Raw genomic sequence first — 6,704 nt, 5'->3', positions numbered from 1 at the left:
ACACATTAAAACTTTTATATTTTTTTCTTTATTTTGGTGAGAGGTTTATACTCGTCAGTGTACGAGTGCAGATGTAGTCCAAATTTAAATTTATATTTTCTGGATGAGTCCAGGTCGTCTACTGAAAGATTTATTTATGGCAAAAGAAAAAGAATGTCACACACACGCACACGTATTTAGATGGATTGGTAACAAGATTGTTTTATGGTTTTTTTTTAAACAACAGATACTAGGAAATAAAGCAAGACAGAGGTAGAAATAAATACTGGACGTGAGAATATAAAATTGGATAGCACTTGAGTTAAGACAATTTCAGTACCAACCCGTTGATTCCCAAATTTTAGTAGACAAGGTCAGTAACATTAATTTAATTTCAAATATGAGGGTTTGTTACTAAATGCAATTAGAAATGATGATAGTTCTAGTTTAAGCAATCCTCATACATGATATGTGAGATTCTAATTTAAGCAACTACCATAAATCCAATTACAATTAATATACAAAACAACTAAATTAATCATCCAGATTTGGGTATGATAGCGTTTCCAATTCTAGTAACTCCCATTCGTAACATGAAAGCTCTAAGTTAGGCTTACGCTCCAATCCAAATCTAGTGATTTTTCAATAATTAAAACACACTCATACCGAAATTTAAATTAATGTTACTCATTTAAAGCGCAGTTTTCTTTGGGAATCATTGGCATTGGACACTGTCCTTGCGTTAACTCAAGATTAGATTTAGCTACTCATTTCCATTTAAAAGTTAATTAATAAGAATTTAAATGGCGTAATTTAAATAATAGAATTTAAATGACAAGAATTAAGATATCATAAACTAACCGGCCATTTTGGCAGTGGATAATTAAAAGACAAGAATTAAAATTGTAGAAATTTAAAAGCATAAATTAACCGGCCATTTAGGCGGTGGATAATAAAGTAACAATAAATGACATAACAATTTAAAAGAAGAAAGGAAGGAAGTAAGATTACGAGAGAAAACAAGAGAGAGAATAAGAGCAATTCTTTAAGAGAAACTCTAAGAACAAAACTAAACTTTGATTCAAGTAATAACCACCTCCTTCACAAATGCACCCAAGTGAGCTATTTATAGCCCACAAGATGCAATACAAACCACACAATTATTCAACTAAACATAATTATATCTAATGGGCACTTACAAAATATTCACCTAACTAATGGAAGAAAATTAGGTAAAAGACAAAAAATACCAAAGACTTTAGGTGGTGGACTACTCATAAGAATACAAAAGACTTTAGGTGGTAAATCACTTATAAAAAAAATACAAAAGAAAGAAAAGTCTTCTACAAATTGGGCTTTGTTGGGCCTTTGATTGGTCTTGGGCCTTTGGTTGGATTCCATTTGATAGTTGGGCCAAGTGCACTTGAAACATCCTCTAGACTCCATAATTGGCCTTTGAATTTGAGCAATAAAAAATGGGTAATCCAATGTCTTCGATTATGCCCCTAATTAATTGTAGAAGCCAACTTCCTTGCTTCATCCTGAAATAATATGTAATACGAATAATTATTTACTTTAAGCATAAATATAAAGCCAAAATAGGGATATAATTCATTAGGATATAGGAAATATTGACCCTTATCACACCCTCAACTTGAATATTGCTAGTCCCTTAGCAATTAGATTATACATCAGCCATGATCTAATCGCAATACTTGCATGAATATAAAATTTTCAAATTCGAAACCAAAATGCGTAGAGTAGTTTGGCATATAGTCGAATATTCAAAATCAGATTTCTGATTAAAGGTCATACAATCTCAGGAATGACAATCAGGATGACCAATACACAGATTTACTCCCTCGAAGTTTTGACTTTAAACCTTACTGTGGATTTTCCCTCCAATAAAATGATTCCTCAGGTGTACACACAAGGGGGTGCACCGTTATAAGAGTAAATGTAAAATAAGTTCAAAACTCGATGTCATCCCAAATACAAGAAACGTATTTTCATGAAAGAACGGGGAAACTGACATAGCTTCTTGACTGGAATAATGCCCTAGATGAATAACTTCTGAATTTAAACATAATTCCTTACTCCGAACAAGAATTATGAGATCACATAATTTATAGCATCAAAAGGGATCAGACTGGGTTATAATGGGGTTATGAGATTAATACAGGTTGTCAAAGAAAAGGATAGAGTATGCAAATGGTGTGCTGGGATTTTTTTTTTTTTTTAACATTTGTTTTGAAACAATTGTGCTGAATAGATAAGAGAATTTTTCTTTTTTCTTTTTTGTTTTCACTTTTTTTTTTTTAACATGAAAATAGTTAGACAGACTAATTCTCAAAATCACACCAGGTTGGACAAAATTCATATGGTTATGGGTTAAACGATAGTAACGAAATAAATTGTACTATAAATGGCTCACATGGGCTAGCAATGGAGGTTAATGTAAAGAAATAAAAAGGTTAATAGGCCCAAAATAAAAGAAATTGATCCCCCTATCATGCTTCTACAAAACAATGTTACTCAGTCATCTAATTCAGAATTTGAAACCAGTCAAATTCATCCGCTATCATACTAGACATTCAAGGCGAATTGATGTTTTGAAGCCATTGAAAAGATGAGATAAACAATAAAACATATTTAGAGTAAGTGTTATTTCACTCAGAATTAACGGTTATTAGGCTCAAACACTCACTTGGGAAATAGTCTCCACTTCTGATGAGGGATCATACAGTGTACTAATCAGTTAATTACTATCACCTTTGATTTTATGACCGATAACCAATTTTTTTTTTTTTTTAAATTTTGAATACCCGATGAATGCAAATTACTTGTTCCAATGCATATACGTTTTCAAATAAGAAATCAATGCATTCATGTTTCGTATTGCAAACTTAACCAGCTATTAGTGCATAATTCCAAAACTTTAGGAATAGCGTTATTTAAAACACATTATTTTTTATTTTTTATTTTTATTTTTATTTTTAATTATTTTTTTTTATAAGAGCAGATAAGGACAATCAATTCACACAAGACTACAAGCTAGCAATAGCAAAGTCACAGTTAAATATGAACCAGATAATTCATAACTAGACCTTACACCCCCCAACTTGAATTGCAGTAATAAATTAGGGTTGTTAGAAATACCTATAACTTCACAAGTCCATAGATTTACTGTGAACTGCTAAAACTCAAACAAACAAATGAGCATACCATATATATATTTTTTTATATTTTCACACCAAAGTAAAAATTTCATACAAGTCATAAGATAAACAAAATGCGTCTCAAGAGTACAAAAAATACTCTTTACTCAGCCATTTTATCATAGACTCGTCTAACAACATTCCACAATTTTTTTTTTTTAAGAACACAAGAAAAGAAATTTCGTACAAGTCATAGGAGATGCATCTGAAGAGTACAAAAAGTACTCTTTACTCAGTCATCTTATCATAGACTTGCCTTACAGAGATAAATCTAAATTAATCGAACCTTTTTGGCGCTTGTTTCTAATTACCTTAGACCAATCTATCCGAGGCTCATAAGGATCGTGCTATGGAATATAAGCGTGTAATTTTTCTAGCAGCTCCTCAATGGTAGATGCAGAAATGAGAATCTTTCTTGCTGAAAGAGAAATGAACTTTTGTTCCACAACCTGATCAAGAAAAGAGAGCAACCCATCAATCACCCACAATGCCATTCCATGAAAGAAAAATAGGATGAAATATACCCCATGGAGACTTCAAAAGGGACCCCAAAACTATCTCAAATGGAAAACCCACCAGTTTTTGTAGAAAAATAGAAAAATTTTCAAACTTCTTCAAAAATGATTTTTAGCAAGAAAATGAGGCACATAAGGTCGTATTCTTATACATTAAAACCAGTGAGAATGAGGAGTTGCATGAAAGGAAAGGAACAACAGAAAACTTGCACAACTTGATAAAAAGGTACAAGAAGAAGTTGCCATTTGAAGCTTAGACCGAAGAGAAGAAGAAGTCTCCTCCTCCAATTTGCAAATCCCTTCACCTTTGGAACTTTAATTCATTGAACCATAATGCAAGAAGAAGAAGAAGAAGAAGATGGAAAAAGAAGAAGGAGAAGAGGAAGAAAGTCATGAGAGAGGTAGAGATTGGGAATGAGGAAGTGAGAATTAGACAAGGCATGGAGAGGTGAGGGGGAAGGTGTAATACCTGGGAATAGTTTGAGGTTATAAATAATATTTAATGAAGGGCATAAGTGGAATTTTCAGAAAAATGAGGCTATAGGGTACACTATCGTAGTTTTAGGCGACCGAATTAGACAAAGGGAATACCCTGGACCCTAGATAGCCAAGGAAAATTGTATAGTATCAACGAGTAATACGAGTTATGATTTTAGGCATCAAAAGAAATTGGATCGAGAATAATTTTCGGTACAGCTATCTACCAGGTTGAGAAAATCGAATGATCATAAGGGATGTAATACTCGAGATTTTTAGATTCAAATACTTGAGAAAATAGGATGTTGTAAGGGATTTTGGATGTTTGGAGATAAAAGTTTAATTTCTGAGTCAAGGGCAAAATCGTAATTTTTGAGATTTGGGTAAAAATGTAATTTACCTAAATATTATGGGCATTAGCCTAATTAGTCCATTTTTCAGGGACTAAAATGCAATTAAAAATTAGTCCGAAGACTATGTTGAAAAGGGTCTAAGTGCAATTATCTAAAAGTTCGGGCCTAAGTATAATTATTGAAACTTTTTTACTAGGGGCATTTGGGAGATTCAGGAAAAGTCTCATAAATGACTTTAAAGATAAGGATAAAGTCTCATGATAACGTTAAAGATAAGATGAAGGCTCATGATGACTTTAAGGATAAGATTTGGATAAGATTTTGTTGGATATGATTTGATTTGGATAAAGATTTGATTTGAATAAGTTTTGATTCGGATATAAATGATTATATAAAATCTTAGAAGATTTGGAATGATTGCAGAATATCTTAGAAGATTTGGTAATAATTATATAATATATTAGAAGATTTACAATGATTGCAGAAGATCTTTAGAAAATTTAGAATGATTGTAGAATATCTTAGAAGATTTGGTAATGATTATATAATATCTTGGAAGATTTACAATGATTGCAGAAGATCTTTAGAAGATTTGGAATGATTGTAAAGGATTTTGAAAGATTTGAAATGATTGCAGAATATATGTTTCTTGGTGGCTAAGTTTCCAAAACCTATAAATAGGGATTCATAGCCAAAGGTTTCTCATTCGAAATTGTGAGAAGTTTGTGCTAGACAAGAGTGCTTTGAGTTTAATGGATAAAGGGCTTTTTAAGCATACGCGAAGCATCACACGCGCAGAGCACTTGGGCAGCGCGTGAGGGCGTGTAAGAAGGTGATTTGATCAAGATACTTAAGGAGTTACACAAAAATTGAGGTTGGGCACAAGATTCAAGGTGTTCAGAGTTTTGTTTGAGGTGATTGTTCGCCCTCAAAAACTTGATTTATTGTGCTTGTTCTATTTGAACATGTGGAGATTTCATGCAAAATGGTTTTGTGCATGCAAACGGTAACCGGTGACGGTTGGTTTTATGAGGGAGGTTCATCCCTAAATGGTTTGAACTTGTGCATTGCATTTTATAAATTGTCGTTTATATGATGCATTGAATTGTGAAACGTGGCATTGTCTTGAGTTTTGTGTGTACGTATGGAATGTCAGTCTCAGATGTTGTCTGGATAGTGTAGCCATAATTCTCCAAGGGCGTAACGGAATAATAAGGGTATTTAATGTTGGTGTGCATGTCAGGATAGCCGCCTTGGTTTTCGTACCGGACCGTTTGGTCAGTGAAGTTGCACTAGGACGACTAAGTGGTCCATACTGTGTTGTTCATGTGGGATGTCAGCCTAGGATGTTGTCTGGATAGTGTAGCCGTAATTCTCCAAGGGCGTGACAGAATAATAAGGGTGTCTGATGCTGGTGTCCATGTCAGGATAGCCGCTTTGGTTTCCTTACCAGGCCGTTTGGCTAGAGAAGTTGCACTAGGATGACTAGGTGGTCCATGTGAAATTTTGGAGTTGTGATTGTATGGTGATTCCTGAATGCTTAAGATGGGTACGTATTTTGGTGAGATGCGTTAGCAACCCCATTTAAGCTAGAATCGAGTTGTGTCATCGTGTCGTCGAGTCGGTATGGTGTCATAGCTTTTAGAGAGATTGCTCTTTTCCCGTGGTAGGGTTAAGCGCTGGGGATTCTCTTGGGCTAGGGCTTACCGGGTGTATTAGTTTATTTCATGTCTTGCATTCATTCATGAAAAAATGTGATTTTGAACTCTCACTTAGATGATTTAGCATCTAATTTGGACTATATCCCTGGAATATTCAAACGTTCCAGGTGAAGGCAGTGGTGCGAAGGGAAAAGGAGTTGCCAAGGGGTGACGGCGATTAGAAGATGTTTTATATTATGTCATTTCAGTTATGTCATTTATTTTGATGACGTCATGTAAACGTTGGATGACTTTATATTATAAATAAAGTGGGTTTCGATTATGGTTTATTGAGGTTTCGATCTAACTTCTGCATTTGAGTTGATGTACCTGTCTTAGGTTATTGATAGTTCATAATCGATATATTGAGAAGGTGTAACGGGATCTTCGGGGAATGGTGTTTGTGTTCGATTTCTGTTGTTTGCTTGGAAAAAAATTTATATCCCCGAAATCTTACGTTAC

The sequence above is a fragment of the Diospyros lotus genome, chromosome 3 (assembly GCF_014633365.1).
Source record: "Diospyros lotus cultivar Yz01 chromosome 3, ASM1463336v1, whole genome shotgun sequence".
Taxonomy (NCBI): domain Eukaryota; kingdom Viridiplantae; phylum Streptophyta; class Magnoliopsida; order Ericales; family Ebenaceae; genus Diospyros; species Diospyros lotus.
Note: the sequence above shows the minus strand (reverse complement) of the source record.